The sequence below is a fragment of the Ascaphus truei genome, chromosome 4, assembly GCF_040206685.1.
Source record: "Ascaphus truei isolate aAscTru1 chromosome 4, aAscTru1.hap1, whole genome shotgun sequence".
NCBI classification, from domain to species: Eukaryota; Metazoa; Chordata; class Amphibia; order Anura; family Ascaphidae; genus Ascaphus; species Ascaphus truei.
Window position 1 is genome coordinate 286,050,157 of NC_134486.1, and position 24,993 is coordinate 286,075,149.

Here is a 24,993-nt window from a genome sequence, read left to right on the forward strand (position 1 = left end):
CATACATACTCACTGACTGACACATACACTGACTGACACATGTGTGCCGAGCACGCGCGTTATAAGTCAATTTCTGTGACAAAAGTCAAAGAAGTTTCACTTACTATGCGCGTGCACCGCACACACAACTTTTTTTTTACAAAATATAGGTACACCCCTGTGTGGTCTCTACAGATTTCAATTAGATTATGGAAACACCTCAACAACAACACTGAATTTACTTTAGAGGTTGGATGATCTGCACATAAGAACAGTAGGCACATTTTAGTTTTTGTTTAACCATTTTGCATTGCAGGCCCCTCTGGTAACAAGAGTATTCATACTGTGTGAACACAACAAATAATTCAACTGACCACTCTTGCTCAGTTTAGCCCCTGATTAGTCAAATTGTGTAAGGCACACGACTTTCACAACGATTTCTTCTTTGTGTGTGATGTTTTAGGGCGCTAATCGGTGCCACTCCATAATCTACATTACATCCCACTCAAATGAATTGGCTGGATGGTGCGTCTTGGTGCCAGAAGGTATCGAGCAGCACTGCTTAGTTAAATGTGGCCCAGTGCAGACGTGCATTGGAATGAGCACGAAGTTTAGAGTCTCCTTCATAGCACATTGTGTTGATGACAATGAAGGTATTGTGAATCGTTATTATGGGTACAGCTAGGCGCGGTTGTATGGGGCAATAGGAGGCGTTATAGGGAAGGGTTATATGGCAATACAGTATATTATGTGAGGCCCTTTTGGGGGCTGTAGGGTCGCACATGCAGCCCATGTTACATATCATGTTGCCCACCCCTGTTCTAAATACTAGCGATTGCACATATCTATGGTGTTTGCAATACAGCTGCCCCTATGTATTAAATGAAGGTAAACGCTATGCAGTTCTGGGGGGGGGAGGGGGGAATCAGCAGCATATGTATCAAAAATCCCATTAAATGTGCTGATGACTTGGTGCAAACCTTTGTTGATTTAGCACACCACTCTTGATTCAAGCTTAATTAGAGGTTAATTACCGTAGCACTGTATTTTAATTTCTTTATACTTCATGGGCTATAAGATCCAGGAATCAAGGCAGCTGCAAGTTTCGGGCAAACATGGTAAAAGTCAAATTCCTTTAAGTGGGACTTTTTGCTTTGAAACCTATAGTGCAGTTTTTTTGCCCCAGAGCCTGCATCTGTTTTGCTTTGATACTTGACAAGGGGTTATTGAGTAAAGTCTCCTAGCCCCCAAAACTGGATAAAACGGCACTGGATTTATCTCGGAAAAACATTGCCCCTGAAACCAATGGTATTTTCTGCTATGATAAATTTGCTGAAGTATCTTTGCACCTGTTTAAGCTGGAAGCAGGGCCGCTTTATACATTAGACCGACTAGGCACAGTGCCTAGGGCCTACGAACCTTTTAGGGCCTACAATATTTCACTTGAAAAAATACCTAAACAAAAAAAATCACACAATAAGAGAAAACAGCAAATTTTAATTTAAAATGCCTTCAAAGTATTGATACCTTTAAATATCGAAACAAAAGTATCGATGCCAAATATCGCTAGTATCGAAAGAAACAAGCAAACGATAAAATTTGCATAAAAATGAGTACAAATATCGGACACACAGGCCTCTATAATAAAAGTGCCTAGGGCCTACGAAGGTCTTAAAACGGCCCTGGCTGGAAGTCTTTGAGAAATGAACCCCACAGATACCACAGGGATTCTCTTTTATTTATATCTCTCAGCTGCTAAACCAGAGCAAAACAATTTAAAAAAAAAAGAAAAAAAGCACCAGACTTATCAATGATAAAGGTCCAATAGAAAGCAGTGTGATTATTCGCCTTCATGTATTTGGTGCAGTTCTTGCTCCCACTTCCCTTGGTTTTGTTGCTGGGAGACTGTGACACAACTCCCAGTACAGAATTTAAAGAAAAGAATACTCTTTATTATAGTCTCCTGGCGGAAAAACGAACAAGTGCAAAAAAAAAAAAAACTGAACTAGGTTTATTAATGAAAAAGACTTGGGTCTATTTTCCCGACACACCAGGTGCCATTATTTTGCACTGGTTTTCCACCAGTTTTGCAGCCGTGAGACTTTTGATAAACAGACCCCCCCCCACCCCCCACACACTGTCACAAGCCTTCTCTAGCTCATGTTTGCACACGTGAGCTCAGTACACCTGACAAAGGACCCAGCTTCACATTGCATACCTAGTAATCTAACCTGTTGTGACCCACATGGTCTGTGAGTGGGTTTACTGGCAATGTACTTAACCAGATGTAGCCAGGTCCCCCTCTGGGTGTCTAAACCCCCCCCCCCCTGTACCCACCTCCGCGGCGGTCAGGAGAGCTGCGACCAGGTGCGGGCGCGAGTGCGCGCCGTGCACGCGTCTTCCGGTGCGGGGGTACGGATGCCGGGGTGGCGATTGAGTCGCCGAGGACTCCCGGCGGCTCCCTACGAAGGGCGTCGCCATTTTTCAGTCACTAGGGCATGCGCAGAAATTCCCCCTAGGCCCCAGATAGGCCCTGAGACACACTGTAGTTTGTGGTTGCTTCAGGGACAGGCCCTAGGATATGGAACCTGTCCCATTACAACTGCTTAGTTTATGGACACAGCGGACGCTGCACTCCCTGAGGAGGGGTCTGGGACCAGGCGTCACCAGAGGAAGAGACTTTATCCAGGTGGGTTCGCCCCGGAGGGACCGCAGAAGGGATCGCTGTGTGGCGGATCCTTTTCGAAAGCTGTCTGCAGGCCCGGGCGCAGGAGCGGCCGACATGTACATTTATAAGTGCACCAACTATACTACTATCCCACTAGGGCTGCACGGTCACCACACACTTGGGGTTGGTTGTGGGACATTGGACACGGCGTGGGGAACACGGTGGAGGGTTGCGTCCTGCGTGATGCTTTGGCTAGTTGTACTCTTAGTGAGAAAGGGTATATAATGCGTTTATACATGTACAGCAATAAGCATATGACATTGAGAAAAATAGTTATTATTGTTTTATCCTGCCAAGTGTATTATTGGGTTGTGTCCTGTGAGGGGCTCCTCCCGCTCTCTCGGGATTCCTCCCAGGTGGAGGCGCTGCACCAGAATTATATCGCTAGGCTCTCCGTGGCAGAGGCTCAGGCCCTGCAAGCCAACAGGTTTATACAGCATTTGTAGTTTCTGTGTTCAGGGAGAAACAGTGCTACACAGATAAGAAGCAAAAAGTGATGCACTGGGAGTGCTCATTTGCATGTCATTACCCAGAATCCCTGACTGCATTGGAAGCACTGTATGCTAAGAGACAATGGGGAAATGCAGGTTGTGGACCTGTCTGAGACGTGCAAATGAGCTCATAAGTGATACTGTATATTCATTTGCTGTGTTAAATAAAATACTTCTCAGTAGATGTTGGTTACAGATGCTGGTCACCGACCGACTGGAGCTACAACAAGCACTACAGAGTGACTCTCAGCATGTCTTGATTTTGAGTCTAGACACTTGGTTCAGGTTTACATGTAACATTCAGCCATTGAAAGATAGAGACAATTTAAATACAGTCATAAGATTACGACTGAGATTCACAAAAGGAACAGGTTCAGATTGCATTCTAATTTCCATTCACTTTGGGCACTTGGTGCTTTTGTGAATACCCCTCTACATGCCACTTACAGCTGAAAATGTTTTATTTGATCATATGTTCTGTGCAGGAAGTTTACTTTCAAGAGTTCAACTGAGTAGGAGATAAGACGAGTCCCCAGTAGCAGTTCTTGTCTGGATGTATTGAGGCGTCAGTTTGTCAGGCTACAATGTTTGGTTTATATATACCCTTTTCATAGAAAGAAGTCTCTCAGTGTCTGAAGTTGTCATTTTGGTTGGAACAAATATGATTATGAGCCATGTTAACTAAGCATTACTAAGCTGCAAAGCACCTTAAGGCCCATTCACGTACTCATGGGCAGTAAGGAGCTTCACAGTTTAGCACCTCTTGGTAAATGTATCTCTATATTTTAGGGTTGTACTGTATACTATAGAGAAAATAATAACACTTTATATTTGCCCGTCACATTAGCATGCATTTTAATAAGCAGTCTTCTGCCATAAGGCACCTTCTAGAGCTGGGAGGCATTTCATAGACCATTGACTAAGTGTAGTGCCAGAATGTGCCTTACGACAATAGACTGCTTAATAAATATGACCCTAACTCTAAGGACAGCGGGTGTCATTACTTTTTTTCACTCAATTTGACCTGATGCAAAAACTCATGTGGAAGTGAGGAAGCAGGTATATATTAATCACTACTACAGTATGTTACTATAGATCACCTTGGTATGCAGTTTAAGGGAAACAAACCAGAAAGGGATGTGTAATTGCATAACATGCTCATATTATGATTTGTAATGTTATTTGTGTTGTTTGTATAGAATAAGAAAACCGTAACACTTCCCCCCTAAATGAAGACATGCTTTAGTGTTGTAGAATTTCTATTGCATGAAGAGCACAGGTTTCCTGTGTGAGAAGTCTGCAGTGTATAGAGACCCCTGCAGCAGTAAAAGGTGCTCAGTCTTCTTCAATAACCGCAGAGCTTTTTCTACAGTAGGTGCTATAGATCATTATGCTGCACTGCAGTGTAGTTGCACACAACAAAAAGCTCAGACATGTATTTCCATGATAACCTTTCATTAGGCAGCACAGTGAGCAAGAAAGTCTCTACAATCCCTGCTTGAAGGGGTTTAGAAATCTATATCTTCTTTCCAATGATCAATGAAGCTTACAAAAGTAGCTGCAATGTGCCTGGTAACAAGAAACCCTTAACCTTTTAAATATTGAGGATAAAATATTTGGACCTTGTTTTAGAAAGGTTGAGACCATATTTGTGCTATAACGCAGGCAGGTAGCTAGTCATGCTACAGTAAATAAATGCCCAATGGCAGGTTAATAAGATTTAGTAAAAAAAACACATGATCAAAGCATATTCAAATTCTGTACAACCCAAAATGTCATATTTATGAACACTTTCCTATTACTTATGTAGCGCACTTCCCCCACCCTATGGGAGATATGGCGGCTACGGTGTGTGTGGTGCGTTACTTGTGGCTCACAGGAGGCCTGAACCTCCTCTGCAGGGAGCCTGGGGTGTACCTGATCCGTCTGGTGACAGCGCCTCTACCTGTGCGGGATCCTACTATCTTGGATAACCCCGTCACAGGACCCAATGTAACAACACACACAATGATATAGATAACAGTTTACTGCATGCATATGAAAATGGGAATAACAATATAGCAATATAACACCCACACTAAATAGGCCATGCACGGCCATAACCCCACTGTGCCCTCCAACACAGTGTCCACACCCAGATGGGATATACCCCAAAGTACTGAGGTGCCCCTGGGCACCCATCCACCCTGGCGTCCACAAGAGTCAGCCCACCCAATGTGTGCGACAGCGCTGCTCACAACCCGTGTTAAAGTTGGTGCACTTGTAGATGTAGGTGTGATACCTGCCGGGTACTCCAGCACCCGGTAGCGCCGCCTGAAGACAAGGGCCCATCCGGTCCCACGCCGTCATTGTCAGCGACAAGTCCACCTCCACGTGGGGTGGTGTCCAGCTGGGGAGTCCACCATGAAGAGTCTCTTATCTGTGGGGTGATCTGGTTCCAGACCACCGGATTGCCAGTTTGCTGCTGCGTCCTGGATGTGTCCCTAACACTTGGCACTACAGGGGCAGTGTCCCTAGCTAATGGACCTGTCCCTGCAGCAACCACAAGCTTAGGGGAGTCGGGGCCTAGCTGGGGTCTAAGGGGGTCTCTGGCCTAGTGCAGGGGCCACAGACATCCTATACTCACACCCTACCCTTTCCTTGTCCCAGCTCTGACTGGCGTGCTCCTCGGCGAGCGAAATGTATCCATCTCTGGTGCGGGGAATCCTGGCAGCCCTATTGGCTGTGTAGCAGCACCTGACTCGCTGCCCCTGTGCATTGTGGGGCTTGTAGTCCTCGGGGAGCCCTGTATCTCTAATGGACGCCGCTAGGAGAGTTCTCTGTGCATGCACGAACCGTCTGCGCATGCGCGCGCATAACTGATATGGCGGATCCTGCTACGGGAGCTGCCGAGAGCCTCCGGCGACTGGGTCGCCTGCCACAACCTCCCTGCTCCTACCGGCACTTGCCGAACGCCCCTGCCCCCTCCGCAGTGCTATCGGAGGTAAGAGGGAACATGGCAAACCAAGGGGGATGCCCAGAGTGGAGACCTGGCCACACATAAATCATGCAGGGCTAAGCCACATTGTTTTAGCTATTTTGTATTTATATTTTGCCGTGAAGATGCCCATGTTAAAATTCCTTCTAGGGGAAACAGAATGGGTGCCACATCTCAGGCCTATTAGAAGTCGCATAATAAATCAGGCCCGGCCTTAGGGCAAGGTGAGCAAGGCGGCTGTCTTGGGCCTCACACCTTTGAGCCTGCGTTGGAGGGTTGTGTGATGGGTTAGGTTTCTCCCCAGCAGTGGCGGCTGGCGGCTCCCTGACCACCTGCAATACTCTCCCTCCTCCTGTCGACGCCAAAATCCAACTTCCGACCGGAGGAGGGAGCTGGGTGGGGAGTCCTCCACACCCCAAGGTAGGTGTGTGAACCCTCCCTTTGGGATTACTGTGATTGCTTCAGATGGATAACTGTGGGTTGATGTAGTCTTTCCCATCAACTGGTACAGAGTGACTAGGCAGATACCTAGCCATGCCCACCTACTAGAAGATGCTTAGCCTGTCACCTGGTACAGGATATGAAGTATACTTTTAACCACTCCCACTGTAGGCATGGGGATCTGGGATGTCACGAGTGGGTATATATAGAGCTGTAGAAGATTCTGGAGGGAGATCCCTGGAGTAGACACAGAGGAGGGATAGTATGTACGTGTATATTATGTAAGTTTTCAAAGTATATCCTGTATATATAGGGTAGGATAGGATCGCCTCTTTTATTGTTTTATAGTTAGGAAAAGTGCCCCATTAGATAGAGACCTTAAGAATGGGTTCATACTATATAACACCCTATAGCGGCAGCCTATGCCCTGAGGGGGGCTCCACTGTGTACAGCCTCGCAGGGTAGTTGGACCAGCCTCAAAGGAGGGTCCATAGCTGGCCCTACTCCAGATCGCCATGAGGTGGCATACAGTGCCTGTGAGAGGGATGCTGACTACCTAGAGAGGGAGAGTAACACAAGGCCCAACAGGGGCCCTAAAGAGATGAAGCTCAACCAAGGCAATCCAGAAGAGGGCTCCATTAGGTAACAATGGGGATAAAGCCTCAGCACCTCCCAAACGGGCCGAGATAGGGGCAGCTAAGGAGGACAAGGTTCAGACAGCACCAGGAAGAATGCAGTTATGTCTATACCAAGTTCCCAGTGTACTGTATATGAATGTAACTAATAAAGCTGCTGTTGAATTAGTAAAGTTCCTGGCACCCATTATTGCTATTGCATTTCCCAAACTGCACGAATCGAGCACCCTGACAAGGTAATACCCTCTGCGAAAGCCAATATAAGAGACATCAATGTAAACTCCCTAGGAGCCGGGCAGAGAGAGTTATGTGTGTGTGTGTGTGTGTGTGTTGAAGTCAGTAGTTAGAGGGGGGCCTTACCTTCTCCAGAGTGGCCCTTCTTCTGCAGCATCGCATTATCATGGCAATCTGACATCAAATGACCCCGCAACGTTATGTAACGGTGTTTCCCCCACCCAATCGCAGATAGGGGCCATTACAGGGTGTATGGTGCATATACCTACTGGCAACAGGAGGGCTGAGTCGTCCGCCGGTGGTAGTGAGAACACAGGAACAGGCTTCTGGGGTTCATACCCCACATATCTACTTAGCAGTGCAGCGCCTCCATCTGCCGTGGACTCCAGGAACTCCGTGGACTCCAGGAGGTGATCCTCCACGGTAGAACTTATTACCTCTCCCCCCAGTAAGGTCATGCACCAGGTAGGAGGTGTATTGCAAAACAGGAACGGGTTTATTACTGCACTCTGCAGTAACAGTTACTCAGCAGTCTTCTGCCGGATACAGTCTGTCAGTATTCACTGGATGATGGTCCCTGGATGCCACTACAGGCCAAGGGCACCCGCAGCCGTCCTAGCTCTTCCCTACCTCCCTAGCAGAGGTATGGTCCAAACTCACTGTCCCCCGGAGAGAAGAGCACATGGGAAGGCCCCAATCTCAGGTTCCCAGTTGTGTAACCTGCCTTCCTCAGAGGGAAGGAACAACTCAAGATGGTGGGCGGTGTCTGCCCTTAAGTACAGCCAGAAGAGGCTCCAGGTTTGTCCCAGGATTGGGCAGTCTCAAACCTGCTGTACCCGCCTCCTCTGACACTCAGGGGCAGCACCAGTGAAGGGGGAAAACCCCATGATGACTACTGGCAGGCCTGCTGTACCAGGGCTTACTGCCAGGAGAAGGGCAAAATTGTAGTTAGGGATGACCCTACTAAAGTTACATGACAGGAGGAGGGCCACTCCGGGTAATGTATGACCCCCTCGACCCTTTCTCAACACTCACTGCAACCCACATACAGTACACACACCATCCCTGACTACTTCTACTGGCCTTGGGCCCCGCAAACTGTAAGGCCGGGCCGGGCCATGGTTATCAGTTGTGGCCACCTATTGGACCACCATTTAAATCCCCTGAAGCAGAAACGTTATCGTCACCGATGAGTATCTGGAAATCCAGAGGGTCCATAGAGCTACAGTAGCATGGTTTAGCTATGTGTGGCACCCCACGGGGTGAATCCTGTTTAAAAAGGTTAATACATTTGGGCACTAATACTGCTTTAACTTTTCTAACATTTCATTCAAATTCGTGTTTTAGGTACATCATTTGACAAAAAAGTATGAAAAGATTGCCCACCACACCAAGGTAACCACAGATCAGGCAAGTCCTAACCTCTCATTTAAAGCTGCTCGTATTTACAGTAATGCTGTTTCTGTTTCAATGTATTAATGTATTTCAGAATTGGAAACTTGGAACTGATATGCATTATTTTCAGCTTTGCCTCTCCAGGTACTTACAGTTTTACGTGACAGTGTTTCCTTTCCCCTCTTGGGGGATTAAAAATGACTGACAAACTGTTGGCCAATAGCAAGTCACAACAGACGACATTGCCGCTTCCTATTGAAATGTCGTGGGCACCATCTTTGAAAATCCCGGAAGTGCACCGACAATGAAAACTGTAAGTAACTCAGGATCCAGGGGTTCTTCAGAGCTGAAAATTATACGGTTCAGCTCTGGGGGGTTCCCTAGGTCCAATTATGTAAATACCCAATTTGGGCAGAATTGCTGCTTGAATTACTTTTTACCATGTTGTCTGAGCTGAATTCTGGATGGAACTAGATTTATATTTTTAGAATGATAGTGACAACCTTCTAATAGTTTTTAGCTCCCCCACCCACCTACTTCCAGGAGATCTGCTGATGGCCAGATATAAAAGCATTTAAATGGGGGGGGAGGGGGAAACATTTAAGTTTTAATCTATCTCCATGAAAACGAGAGAGAAACTGTTAAAGCTGTGCAGGCTTTTATGCAGCATGATATAAGTAGCAAGAAAGGGTTAACATGATGACGTTCGATTTAGGCAAATTATTATTATCATTTGTAACCCCCTAGTGGGATTAATATTGTCTACTGAAGAGGTTAATAGGGAGTTTGCAGGTTAATGTCTAGGAAAGGCCCTAGCTAAATGCAACTAATGTTGCAAATTCTATGTAGCTTATTCCATGTGGACAAAGTAACTCCTGTCAGGTGCCTGGTCACTCCTTAGTTCCAGAACTTGCTAGAATCGTCAGCTGACCATGAATGAATCCTAACAGTTTAAGGATGTCTGTATCTTGCCCAGTTATAGGGGTTGGATATTGACATCATACAGGGGTATAAAAGTTGCTGAAGAAGCTTCCAGGCCACTAGGCTCCTGGAGGACACCAGAGGAGAGGAGTTTCACTGTGTTAAATGTAGGGTGTTAAGGGTATGTCTTATATCTGCTACTTTATGTGTAGAAATATGGTCACCTTTTGTTGCTTTAAAGTTAGGGGAGAGTGACCCTTATCTAGGTAGGGCCATTGGAATAGTCAAGATTATGAAGAAGGCTATCTTTGCTTGAAAGAGGATGTGCGTGACACTTCAACTAAGGGATCCCTTGGCTACAAACACTTAACACCCTACCTTATCTAGAGTAAATATCTGGGTTTTTTTGTTTTTTTTCCCCTCCACAGTTTTAGCCATTGAACCCTTTGTATATCAGTATTGCTTGACCTGAAGAAGAGAGGATAACTCTCGAAAGCTTGTCCTATGACATAATTTGTTAGTCCAAATAAAAAAGGTATCACCGAATACTGAAGAACTCATTTATTCTGCACTATCGCAACTGGACTAACACGGCTATTTTCTGCTATATATATAATTTTCTTTTGGTGTGTGTGTGTGTGTGTGTGTGTATGTGTATATATATATATATATATATCCATTATATATATAATAGTTCTGGATGGTACAGATCTGATCTGCATGGATGAGTGGAATTAGCAGGAACACATGAACCAGCACACTCGAATAGAAGAAATAAAGTGATGATTTATTTAGATTGACATTTCAGTCCCTCCTGGGACTCAAAATGCATACAGTATGCACACACATGCATACTGCTTGCATATTAAATAGCTGTGTAACCCTCTATTTACAGCTGAATATATACCCTGTATATAGCTCTGCTCCCTGTTCACAGATGTGTACATATATTACATTCTCATATATATATTGTATGTGTATAACTAAATATATATTTATATACAGATATTTACTTCCTATCAATTGTGTCATCATACAGATGTACAAAACACAAACCCCAGCAAGCTCTTTTTGGGCACCCTGAGCCCCCACAATATATATATGTATATAAGTGTCAAAAAGGAGAGCTACTGAGCGTGGCAAATGTATAGAACAGACGACAGAGAAGCCCAATGCTACATCCAACATGACAAAAATACACAGTAAAATACTTATTTATTCTCTTGAAAAAAGATCATTTAGTTGAACCCTTTGGCCAAAGCGTTGTAAGCTTGCAAGCCACGACAAGGCAGACACCTGTTCGCAAGTCCTAACACTACCAGATAAAATACTAATATATCTCTATTAGGATTAAAATTCTCATTTACCTCTATTAGGAGGGAGAAAGACCACATTGGATCTATATCCAGTAAAATGAAAAGGACCTGCTGACTTGGGAAGTGGGGAGGGGTGAGCTTAAAACCTGGGAGGGAGGAGCGACTAACCCCCAACAGCTGAAACAGCTGTGAATAGTTTAACAAAACACAAAACCCCAGCAAACTCTTTTTGGGAACCCCTGAGCCCCCACAAAATATATACATGTATACAGTATAAGTGTCAAAAAGGAGTGCTATTGAGCGTGGCATATGTATACAACAGACGACAGAGAAGCCCAATGCTACATACAACATGACAGAAATACACAGTAAAATACTTATATATTCTCTTGAAAAATGGCCATTTAGATTAACCCTTTGGTTAAAGCATTGTAAACTTGCGAGCCACGGGATTATTACTATTATAGGCTAAATACAGGCTTATTTTAAATTTGTTTACATTTTTCATAAAAAAGATACATTTTTGTAGTCATATTGATTTTTATCAGCATGATTGTCTACATTCTTTTGCTTTTACTGCAAGTTTATTCAAAGGAAATTGTACATACACACAGCCCCCTCTATAGACAGACAGACACACACAGACTCTGTAAACCCCTCTATATACACAAACACACTCTGCAGTCCCCCCCTACACACTGTGCAGCCCTCCATCTACACCCACAAAACACACTGGAGCCCTCCTCCACCCTCTACTCAAAAAACTCACACAGCAGCCCCCCTCTACACCCACAAACACACTGCACACACACACCAAAACACACTCTGCAGCCCTCCTCCACCACACACACACACACACACACACACACACACACACACACACACACTGCAGCCCCCCTCTACACCCACAAAACACAATGCAGCAAACACACACACCAACAAAAAAGACTACTGCCCCCTCTACATCCATAAAACACACACCAGCAGCTCCACTCTACACCCACTGCAACCCCCATGTAAACCCACACACTGCAGACAGACACACACACAAAACACTCTGCACTCCTCCTCCACCCACAAAACACACACTGCAGCCCCCCCCCCTCTACACCCACAAAGCAACAGACTCTAACAGCTCTACATCCACAAAACAACACACACTACAGGCACACAAAACACTCTGCACCCTCCTCCACCCACAAAACACACACTGCAGCCCCCTCTGCACCTACAAAACATACACTGCAGATATACACACATCAACAAAACAGACTCTGCCACCTCTACATTCACAAAACACACACCAGCAGCCCCCTCCCTACAACCACTGCACCTCCCTGTAAACCCACACACTGCGGACACACACACAAACAAAGCACTCTGCACCCCTCCTCCACCCACAAAACACACACTTAAGACACACACACAAGCAGCTCCCCCTCTACACCAACAAAACACACACAGCAGACACACACCAACAAGACTCTGCGGCCCCCCCTACACCCACACCAACAGAAGACACACTCATAAAACACTCTGCTGACCCCCTTTACACCCACAAAACACACAACAGACACACAAACCTTTCCCCTCACTCTCCTGTTCGGAGCTCTCTGTAGGCAGGGTGGGGGAGGAGTCAGTACCTGGCTGGTGCCTTCTGTCCAATCACCTCCCCTGTCTAAGATCAAATTTCACTGTTGTGAATGAAAACTGAAAGCTGATTGGCTGAAAAACTTGGCAGGGTGCCAAAAATTCTGGCCCATTACTGATTGGATAATGCCCAGAATTTTAACCTATCAGAGAGCAGGGATTTCAATAATTCCCAGAATTGACCAGCTTTAGCCTATAATTACAAGTATAATAGTAAGTAATAAGAATAAAATAATAATAATAATAATGCCGCAAGCAGCAAGCAAGGCACAAGCTGCAGGGTTGGAGCACAAAGAACTGTATTACTACCACCAGAGATTTTCCCTCTCATTGTTTTGAAAATACTGCACTGCCATTGGTCTACACTAACTGTGCTCCCATTGGTCCAAACTATCTGCCCTGCCATTGGCTCCCAGCACACCACGTGACCACGTCGCCGCATGGGGAGACACATTTCTTGTCTTCCCTGCTGGCTGACGCGCCACGCGTTTCGTCAGTCAAGACAACAAGACCCGCTGGACCCTGCCCACGCTGCCGTCACCACCGGGGACTCAGCCTAAAACTGCCTGACCGTTGGGAAGCCATTCCGAAAAAATATTTCACGCCCTGACTTTGATTGTAAAAAAAAAAGGACAAATGTCTTCGGTATTTAAACAAAGAAGTAGTGTTCTGTCTAGCTCAGTGATTTTCAGGGACCACTCAAAGTGTTAACATTAACCAATACACTTGCACACAGGTGAATATGAACAGAATGTTGGGTGACCGCTTCAGAAACCTGGTCTGTCTCAGGCCCAAAGGAGAGGTTTGATAATCACTAGTAGCACATCACTGTAGTTTTTTCCCCCTTAGGGCACGCTGGCTATATACACCATGTTGGTGAAAAGCGTCACAAATCTTTAAAATACCATCTGACCAATAAAACAGGAATTTAAGTATGAGATGTAAAAATAGTTTAAAGAAAATCTGTTTTCCTTTTGCAGACGTAATGTTTTAATAATGCAAATTGCCAGTTGTATAGATTCTCATGCAATATGCTCTGATTTTCATCCAATGTATTTAAACGTAACATTTAGGAAACATGGTCTCTGTGACACTTTTGAAAAAATCTAAATAAACTAAGCTGTCCTTTAGTTTTACTTTATTTCCAATTATTTATTCATCTGGATATAGCACTAACTATATATGCAGTGAGTTCCTGAAGAAGCATACAGATGTGTAAGAATGTACGGTAGGGTCTATACAGTATGTAAAATAAAGGGATAAAAAGCATCAGCCATGGAAATAAACATAAGGGAATTACTGACCTATAGATCTTATAATCTAAGTGCTCTGGTTTGAGGAGACGTACCCAGCAACAGAGGATAACACGTTCTTAAAGCATCAATACCCCTCCCCCCCTTCACTATCGACAGAAGCCTGGCAACGAAGGGCAGCCAAAGGGAGTCAGCCGTTTACTGATGTTACAGCTGCTCTGTTACTGGTCTCGGGTAAAGTATTTCAGATGCATATTGGAGCATTTCCATCTTCACACATTACACTGCTCTCACAGCTCTGCCTCCGCACAATCCCACATACTACTTCCCCAACGCCAACTCCTTCACTTAACAAGCAGCCATCCAAAACACACCGAGCTTCTTATTCCTCAGTATCCACCCTTATAGATAGTAAGCTGCATTGGGCAGGGCCCTCCTTACCTACTGTAACAATGTATGTTAATGCTTATTACTTATTGTTTTCGTCCTCCAACCCTATTGGAATATGTTGGCACGTTATAAATAAATAATAATAATAATAACTCATATAATGTTAGAATTTTATCCTGACGAAGCGTCAGATTTAAAAAAAAATAAAAGCAGCGTTGGAAAGTAAAATAAAAAAAGTAAAATGCAGGAAAAAAGGGCGATCATCACAGACTTCTGCTTTAAAGAATGGCAAAGAGAGGGCTGTACCTACAGGTATGAGTGTTTCAATGCCACTGCCACGCTTCCTTGATAATGAGGGCTTTATTTCAGCCCTCGAACACATGGAAAGTGGGAGCTTGGAGAGCACCAGTGAGAAGTGAGGTCCAGAAATAGGGTCTTATAGGGAGAAAGGCTTAAGGCATGCAAGAGATGCAAAGGTATGTGTGGGGGGAAAGAAGACTGCCCTGTGCAGGGACAAGCAGGCGTATAGTGAATAGCTGGAGGTAAGGAAAGAGATGTAAGTGTACAGCACTCCAAAAGAGCACATTCATTTTGTAGTTCATGTAGAATTTAATGAAAAGTAATTTAATCAGAGAATGATCGAGCCTAGATGGGCGGGCATGTAATCAACTCATGTGGGGGGGAAATCCGGGCACCACACTCTACCTGGCTTCCTCCCAGAAAGGAAAAAGTACACAAAACAATATTTGGGGTAAGGTGAGTAACTGGGATAAAAAATTATTTGCCCCAAATCCCACTGTCAGTGAAAAATGATTGACGCTGTAAATAAAGCTTTGTTTCAGCCGTCCATGAAATATATACAATTGTTTTTACATTGTTTGAGCCGGGGAGGGGGAGGGTTGTTCCAAGTGAAGAATTGCTGCCAGTCTCACCACCTGGCGTGCGTGATTAAACTCTAACAGCATTTTCGGGATCATAAAGTGACACCAGATAGGAAAACTGCCAGCGTTCCAGTCCTCAAGGGCCACCAACAGTTCAGGTATTGGGGATATCCCTGCTTCAGCACAGGTGGCTCAATCAGCCGTTGATTGAACCACCTGTGCTACTGCAGGGATATCCTTAAAACCGTGACGTGTTGGTGGCCCTTGGGGACTGGAGTTGGCCACTCCTGTCCAAGGAGATCACTTTATGATTCGCTCAGATGAAGGAAGCAGCCATCTTGCTGAGGGGGCAAATACGTTTTAAAAATAATGACAATTCTATCTGTGCAGTCCTATATAGGAGAATTATCGGTCGTAACACCCTCCTGCAGAGGGATTGCTGCTTTTAAGCTTGGATGAAATGTAGGGTCTTCTCTAAGGTCAGGATTAGCCTGGTTTTATATTAGCAGCACCACTAACACTCTTTTTCAGGACCAGGATACGAGCAGAGGCAGCATACAGTAATAGGAGAAAACATCAAATCTTAGAGATGTTTCTCTTACTCATTAGATCGCCATTAATGACGCCGCCATTTTTATTTCTCAAAGTGGCGGGAATACTGGAGGTGAATATTCCTATAACAAAAAATAAATAAAATAGAAAAAAGCGTAACACATAATATCTTTTATCTCTTCTAAATGATAAATGAATGAGGAGTAGGGAATGCTGGAAAATGCTCACACTGTGTATATTTCAAGAAGAAAAAATAAATCGGGATTCACAAGAAACAAAAAATTAAACACAGTATATATACATACACACGTACACATGTACAGTACACACATAGAGGAAAAAAGGGATCCCTTTTATTTTTCATAATATCTTATATATTTCTCGCTCAATCCCAATGAAAATGTGCACGATTGTAGGTGTGTTATATAGATTAACACTACATAAGAAGCACAATGTAGACAATCAACTGATAACTAAATTGATGTACTAACATAATACATATGTATTATTTCAACAAGTACCAGATACGCTGTGGTGGGTTCCTGTTCATTAAACGAGAAATAGGAGTTTTTCCTTTGTACCTCATAAATGTGCTAAACTGTTGTAATCTAATCTGAAACACTAAGAGTACTATAAAGTTTCAATTCAAAGTCTGGTTCTGAGTGTGTTCAAAATGTCCTCCCTCTGCGGTAACCTACGCCCGAAGATGAGAACGCCACTCTCTGATTGCATAATCGATAATGCGTTGATCCAACTGCTCCCGCTCCAGAACAATATATTCTTTTACGAATTCGTTTTTTCAGTCCATCGACCATCCTTTAGGACCATAATTATTGCTCTCTGTCAAAGACTTTGTAACGTGCTTTTCTGCACCAAACATAATTTTATACCTATGCACTTGATGAGGTCATCATGCCGTCACAAATTCCAAAGAATATTTATTAGATTATCAAATAAATTTTAAATGTAATAATCTACTGTGACAGACCTATTATTGCAAACATTTTAATGAAAATGTTGTGATTTTACTGCCAAATATGTCGAAAAATAAAAGTCTTCCTGTTTTTTCTTAACAGTGTATATATATATATATATATATATATATAAATATATATATATACACACAATATATAGTAATAATAATAATTGTTTGTTCTTGTATAGCGCTGCTAGTTTTACGTAGCGCTTTACAGAGACTTTTTTTACAGACGCAGTCCCTGCCCTGTATACATATATATATACATACATACATACTGTAAGAGACGTGTGCAGAGGTACATATAATGGAGACAGATTTGGGTGAAATGATATCTTGGCTTTATTAGCCTGTTTCTTTATCCAGGCAAAACATACAAAAATAACAAACCCTTGTCCCTTTGTAAGGGCTAACTTACTTCCCCAGACCCTATCTGCAGGACTGGAGGGATATTCCCATTAGCAGCCTATCACCCCAAAGTCTCAGAAAGTACCTTAAGCAGCTGGCCCTCCATGTCAGTCTCTGGCATGTTCCTGGGTCCTCTGTGTCAGGAAATCTGGCTGTCTGGTTGTCTTGATCTTAGCACAGCCTCTGTGCTTAAGACAGTGTCTGTGTGCAGGCTTCTCTGCTCTCCTTCTGTCAGCCCAAATGTGAGCTAAGGAATCTCCTGTTTCCAACAGGAGGCTTTTCTTACAGATTTAATTGGCAAGGTGGAGTCTGGTTAATCGCTTGCTGCACTTAACCAGATCCCTGCTGTATTTTACAGATAGTTTCTTCAACAGAGATAATTCCCTGTTACACACACACACACACACACACACACACACACACACACACACACACACACACACACACACACACACACCGGAAATAGTAGTGGTATGGCACTCCTAAATGCTCCAGTCAGTGTTACTGGATACAAATGAAGAAAATGGATCAGCACTCCTCGATACTTCAAAAACAATTAACTTTATTATAAAAAATTAGAACGGTCCCAGGGGGCACTGAAACGTTGCTTGTTTTCTTGTAATAAATGGAATTGTTCTTGAAGTATCAAGGAGTGCCGGTCCATTTTCATATTTATACAGTTAGGTCCGGAAATAATTGGACACTGATACAAGTTTTGTTATTTTGACTGTGTACCAAAATAAATTCAAGTTACAGTTAAATAATGAATATAGGGTTAAAGTGCAGTCTATCAGCTTTAATGTGAGAGTATTCACATCCAAATTGGATCCAAATCCAAATCTCTTTAATATGTAGCCCCCTCTTTTTCAAGGGACTAAAAGTAATTGGACAATTGACTCAAAAGCTGTTTCATGGACAGGTGTGGGCTATTCTTTCGTTATTTCATCATCAATTAAGCAGGTAAAAGGTCTGGAGTTGATTCCAGGTGTGGCATTCGCATTTGGAAGCTGTTGCTGTGAACCCACAACATGCGGTCAAAGGAGCTCTCAATGCAAGTGAAACGGCATCCTTAGGCTGCTTAAAAAAAGAAAATCCTTCAGAGAGATAGCAGGAACATTAGGAGTGGCCAAATCAACAGTTTGGTACATTCTGAGAAAAAAAGAACGCACTGGTGAGCTCTGCAACACAAAAAGGCCTGGACGTCCACGGAAGACAACAGTGGTGGATGATCGTAGGATCTTTTCCATGGTAAAGAAAAACCCCTTCACAACATCCAGTCAAGTGAAGAACACTCTCCAGGAGGTAGGCGTATCATTATCCAAGTCTACCATAAAGAGAAGACTTCACGAGAGCAAATACAGAGGATTTACCACAAGATGCAAACCATTCATAGGCCTCAAGAATAGAAAGGCAAGATTAGACTTTGCCAAACAATATTTAAAAAAGCCTCCTACCCTCCCCCCCTTCTCTTCACCCTTTTCTTTTTCTCTTTCTCTATCTGCTACACACTATCCTCATATTTCTTCTTTAAAATAAGGAGGAGTTTCTGTTTATTCCTGCAAAGCTTCCTTGTCTAGGAAGATTGCCCGCCTTAATGTATGTACAAACGGTTGTAAACACACCTCGTGTAAATTTATTGGATTGTTGCCTGTAACCCTCCATGAAAACCAATAAAATTGTTTGTTAAAAAAAAAAAAAAAGCCAGCCCAGTTCTGGAACACCATTCTTTGGACAGATGAAACTAAGATCAACCTGTACCAGAATGATGGGAAGAAGAAAGTATGGAGAAGGCTTGGAACGGCTCATGATCCGAAGCATACCACATCATCTGTAAAACACGGTGGAGGCAGTGTGATGGCATGGGCATGCATGGCTTACAAATGGCACTGGGTCACTAGTGGTTATTGATGATGTGACAGAAGACAGAATCAGCCGGATGAATTCTGAAGTGTATAGGGATATATTGTCTGCTCAGATTCAGCCAAATTCAGCGAAGTTGATTGGACAGCGCATCACTTTACAGATGGTCAATGACCCAAAACATACTGGGATAGCAACCCAGGAGTTTTTTTAAGGCAAAGAAGTGGAATATTCTGCAATGGCCGAGTCAATCACCTGATCTCAACCCGATCGAGCATGCATTTCACTTGCTGAAGACAAAACATAAGGCAGAAAGACCCACGAACAAACAACAACTGAAGACGGCTGCAGTAAAGGCCTGCAAAGCATCACAAAGGAGGAAACCCAGCGTTTCGTGATGTCCATGCGTTCCAGACTTCAATCAGTCATTGCCTGCAAAGGATTCTCGATAAAGTATTCAAAATTAACATTTTATTTATGATTGTGTTAATTTGTCCAATTACATTTGAGCCCCTGAAATAAGGGGACTGTGTATGAAAATGGTTGCAATTCCTAAACGTTTCATACGATATTTATGTTCGACCCCTTAAATTAAAGCTGTAAGTCTGCACTTCTATTGCATCTCGGTTGTTTCATTTCAAATCCATTGTGGTGGCGTACAGAGCCAAAATTATGAAAATTGTGTCAGTGTCCAATTATTTCCGGACCTATTTGTATATATATATATATATATGTGTGTATATGTATATATATGTATGTATATATATGTATATATATATATATATATATATATATATATACACATACATACAGAATGTTATAGAAATAAATATTGTGTTTTTCACTGTAATTGGTTACTTACTTAAATAGTGCAGCTCTCCTGGACTAGACCCACCCTTATTTGAACAAATGGGAGCACCCTGCTTAGTAAATATTCAGCAAGGCATACACCAATCACAGATTGTAAAATATATATCTATATATATCACAATTATTCAAGTGAGACTATAAAATCTTTTTTTTTTAAAGAGAATAAAACAGCCCTTTGTCGACAGACAACATGTGAAATTCTCCTTGCTCTATACATGCAGGTCTAAAGTACACTACTGGAAGGATGACATTATGCTATTTAGGTTGCTAGGATACTAGATGGTGGTTTGCATATTCAGCTTATCGTATGTGTATGTGTAACATGACACAGGCAAGGACATTCATTAACAATCAATCCTACTGCACTTCCTGTCTGTTTGTGTAGTAAATGTGTGCCATGTTAGAAAATTCAGCTGCACGATTAAATGGGATATTCACTTATACCAAAAAATGTATTATATAACGCTGTATCTGTATTAACATTTACTTTTCCTTACTCCTGCATTTTTAAATTATCCAACAATTTTCTTTTAAAATCACAAAATGTTCACCATTCTGTGTGTGGCAGTCATTGTGTATGTATTGTACATTTACTGTTATTCATTGTGGTGCAGTTTAGAATTGACCTTTCAGCCTTACATAACAATACTGTATGTATCTTCAATTACAAGATTAAAATGTTAATGTAGTTGCATATTGTAAAATATGTATCGAGCAGCATTACACCTCTGTGGTTAGTGATACCTTTTTAGTGGACATATTTGACATTTTGTTGTGTGTCAAAATTGCTAAAAAGTAATACAAACCTTCATAAAATATGCATAGTAGGTATGAAGACTTTATACGTATGACGCATAATTTGTTGTTTGAAATTCGTTTTTACACATGTTGAATACATGATTAATACAATTGAAATAAAAACAGAATTATATGTTGTTTTTTAAACATTTGTAACTAGTGTTACTAAATATAAATTATTAGTGTAATATTATGTATAATAGCCATACTGTAAAAATAACACTTTTTGTTTGTATATATTATTAAATGCGTGCAACGTCAACTACATTTTTAGTCTGATACATAGCATTTTAATTCTGCACTAACACTATTAAGAGGCTTTTTAGGGTTTATGCCAAATCGAACATGATGGACTATTTTGAGGCACTTTCTCCATTTTTTTGGCATGCAGAAACATTCTCCTGTAGCCCAATTATCCCCCATATGCCTAGCGCAGTATACAAAACAATATAAAAATTCCTTTTTGACGCTGCTGGCACAGATTGAGACATAGTACATAGACGTGCACGAGCGCAATTTAAAATTAGATTTAGGCGCGCCGGTTTTGCGACAAAGACTACGTTTGCAATGCTTAGAACATAGGCCCGAAAATGTTACAAAGCCTAGCACTTGGCTGCTGACTCTCTACTTTCATAAAGTGAAAGATAAGGATGCAAGAGGTGTTACGAGTGCTTTCAATTCATCTGAAATCATTCCATATACTACAGTTCCGTTTATGTCTCGTTGTAATTAAGTAACGTCACTAGTGCAAATCCCAATAATATGGCTAATATGTGCTACAAAAAAAATGAGGTGTATTGGGTCAATTGGGCAACAGCCGTCCAATTTGACACTTTAATTAATGACCCTCACATATTTTCTGCTAGTTCTCCATATTTGCTATAGCTATGAATGATGACACCCATTAATCTAGTTCTTTTATACTTCATGCATATTAATGAAGCAGCCTCGGCAGTTTGCGTTAAACTTAAAGGAAATGGTCTAATGACTAATAAAAATGCCTACGACACCTGCCGTCTGTAACATCTGTATAATGGGATGGCCCTAGGTATAACTTCTGCCAAGCTTTTCACACTGCCAAGCTCCCAGAAAATGCCCACCTATAGTCATTTGCTATTGCTAACAACATTAAAGCCAAACCTCATTAATAATAGCGAACAATTAATTTCCAGTGCATGGTTGGTTCTTAAAGCACTAACGGAGGTTAATGGCCTTTAAATCAGTGGGAGGGGCCATCATCTCTCATTTGGCTTTATTGGATTTTCTAAGATATTAGGATATGTGATTAAAATGTGATTAAATGAAAACAACAGTAATAAAGACATCGGATCATTCGATATTGGCGAAAGGGATCCATAGCCAGTCTGACTGACATTTAAGTTCTGCGTTACAAGCTAAAAACCCTCAAAAGGCATCATCTATGGAGACATCTATTTTTCCTATTTTGAAGAGCAGATGAGAATAAAGCTGCAGCTCCAACATGGTCCTTACTGGACTGATAGTGGAAGTGTCACTATTATAACACTGACCAACTAGTAAAGCTCCCTCTCTATAATAAATAATCATTGTTTCCCTGCAACTTGGTGTGGTAGAGGAGGAATTCTAGACATAAAGTGACATATGCATTAAAATAGCTTTAAAATACATACATCACCCACTCCCAACACAAATAACTTGTTATAATAATCCATATTGATACGTAAATACAAAAAAAACATCCAAAACCCTCTTGTATAGGAAATGTAATTTGTTCTAGATGCAATAAATGATAAAGCAACTCGAAGTCTGATTTTTCACACTAGCAGAAAGACAAATACACAGAGGAAATGTCAAATTGCATTGATAATACTGAATGGAATATACTTCTCAGTTTACTTGTATTTGACGTGGGAATTCAAACACTGGGCTATATCATATGATTAGACAGAGAGGCATACAGGATAATATACATAAACATTAATATATACATGATTAAACAGAGGGGTATGCATAATATATATTTATTATACATTATGTGTGTGTAAATGTGTGTATATATATATATATATATATATATACACACATATACAGTACACACACATATATATGTATATGTATTAAACACATACAAATAAATACACACATCTACATGAGTTGATCACATACATACATAACTGTGACTCCACATAGCTGTAGCCTTTCTAGGAAAATATACAAGCCTAAATACTGTCCGTACAAAACAACAGAAAATAATAGCAGGTAAAAACAATGTCTTACCTATTGCCTTTTATAGAACAGTTATCCGTTTCTTTACAGAGCACTGGTGTTTAGACCTGAAGGACAGATGACTGCCAACACATGCACACAAACCAATGCAAAAGCCATCTTCTCCCTGTCTGCTAGCAAGCTGTAAGTCTCCAGCAGTTCAGCTCTCCAGCTGCAAACATCTCATTAGACTAATGCATTCAGCACAGGCAGAAAACTCGATTTACCATAGCTACAGCAATGAATTTCCATTACGATGACAGCTTCAACCACATCATGTCCGGAAAACCAGCCAACCACTGGCTTTTAAAGAACACACACATTTTACATGCAGAAAACGAGGCCTGTGTGTCGTGTTCCTTCCTCTTAGCAGCCGAGCCAAGAAAAAGATATGTTACTATACAAACATATACATGTGTGTATTTCAAAATGAATTGTCAGTGGAGGGGGGAGAAAATAACACATATATTCACACTTTTCAGGAAATTAGGATTTTAGAAACATGAATAACACTAAAATAATCAGCCTGGATATTGTCAGCGTTTTGGTTTTAACTACCCCCTCCTCTGTTGCCGTAGAAACCAGACTGTAACATCATCTCTTTGTCCTGATCATGCAGCAGTTTGGGCCAGAACTGGTTCTCACATGATACCCGCATGAAGACATTCCTTGATAAACACACCCATCCATAATATAGTGCATGCACGTACTTAGGCATTGCTAATATGTCAGGCTGCACACGTGGGGATATATATGTGCAAATCGGTACACGCATCGCGTATGAAAAGGAATACGGAGCCTGAATAATGGAAAGATCATGCTGATGCATTTGCTGCGCTTTATTATGTATGCAGACGTAGTCATTTGTATTTATGCAACATGAATATTAGGCCGTTTTAGCCGTTCCTCGACCAGGTTCAGCAAATTCATCAGGGGTCCAAGCTTATCTCCACCGTTCTCTCTCTTCTTTGGCGATTAGGAACTGCCTTATATTAGGAGGAAGCATGCGATACTGCTACCTCTGCATACAGCACCTCCCCTGCCTAATTGTAACCTTTTTGCAGCCAGGCAGGCGATGCATTGCAGAGCCTCTCTGGCAGTGAATGGGTTAAGCAAACCCATTACAGGTTCTTTATCCAAGTCAGCCGGCTTCAAATCTAAGGCAATAGTGATGCAAAAAAAAAAAAAAGTAGAAAAGAATATTAGCATTATATTTATTTAAACAAACCCCCTTGCTTTCGTTGACATTGTTTTCTTTCATTATACTTGTTCTGTTTTTAAACCGGTTTGCAGATCAGAGACTCTGAGAAATAGGACCCCTTCCACTCCCCTCCCCCACTTCCCTTTGGGTGTTGATGTAACAATCATGCTTTCTGCTGTGATTCTTACCCTTAGTTTTACGCTGTAGCATTTCAGTTAATTTTGATAGCATTTAAGCAGTTTAAAATAAAATAATCATGGAAGTATTGATTTTACCATTTAAAGCCCATATTCAAAATAGTGAGAATTGGGGTAGCTCACATTGACAATGCGTTAACATCCATTCACTTAAATCACTTATTCCAAACATTTAAGTTGTTGCCCCTTATTTAATATATTTTATTTACCACTTAATGGTAATTCCATTTGTAAAACTGCAAAGCATCCTTGAGCCCCCGCGGCAACAGGGCGGCATGAACGTTATGGCTAGTCTCCCCCATTACCTCCTCCCCCCCCCCTCTCTCTCTCCCGTCTTACCGGCCAGTTGGTGACGCGGTGAGGGGGAGAGCTACTGGGAAAGGTATATCAGGCCTTGGCAAGGGCAGGAAATCATCCCATGCCTTGCTAACAAAGTTTCCAGCTGTCCGCTCCAGCAGTGCAGGAGCTAGGTGAGAGACTGCAGGTCGAGGCCCGATCACGGGAGGATGTTTGGTTGGCGGGTCTGCTCGGGGGCACGACCGATGCTGGTGGTAGTGGCGGGTCGGAGGGGTTCCGCTCAGAGTCACCTGAGGTGC

The 24,993-nt window shown here is 42.3% G+C and overlaps 1 protein-coding gene across 3 annotated transcripts in view; it reads right to left on the reverse strand.

Moving 5' to 3' along the window:
- SCML4 (Scm polycomb group protein like 4) overlaps positions 1–23,376 on the reverse strand; it is a 152,557-nt gene extending 129,181 nt beyond the window's left edge. The window contains exon 1 of one of the 3 annotated variants that reach the window (XM_075597565.1): positions 23,012–23,376. The gene's annotated coding sequence lies outside the window, so the exon portion shown is untranslated. The remainder of the gene's footprint in view (positions 1–23,011) is intronic. The other 2 variants (XM_075597563.1, XM_075597564.1) reach the window with 2 other exon arrangements.
- Between the last annotated feature and the right edge of the window lie 1,617 nt (positions 23,377–24,993).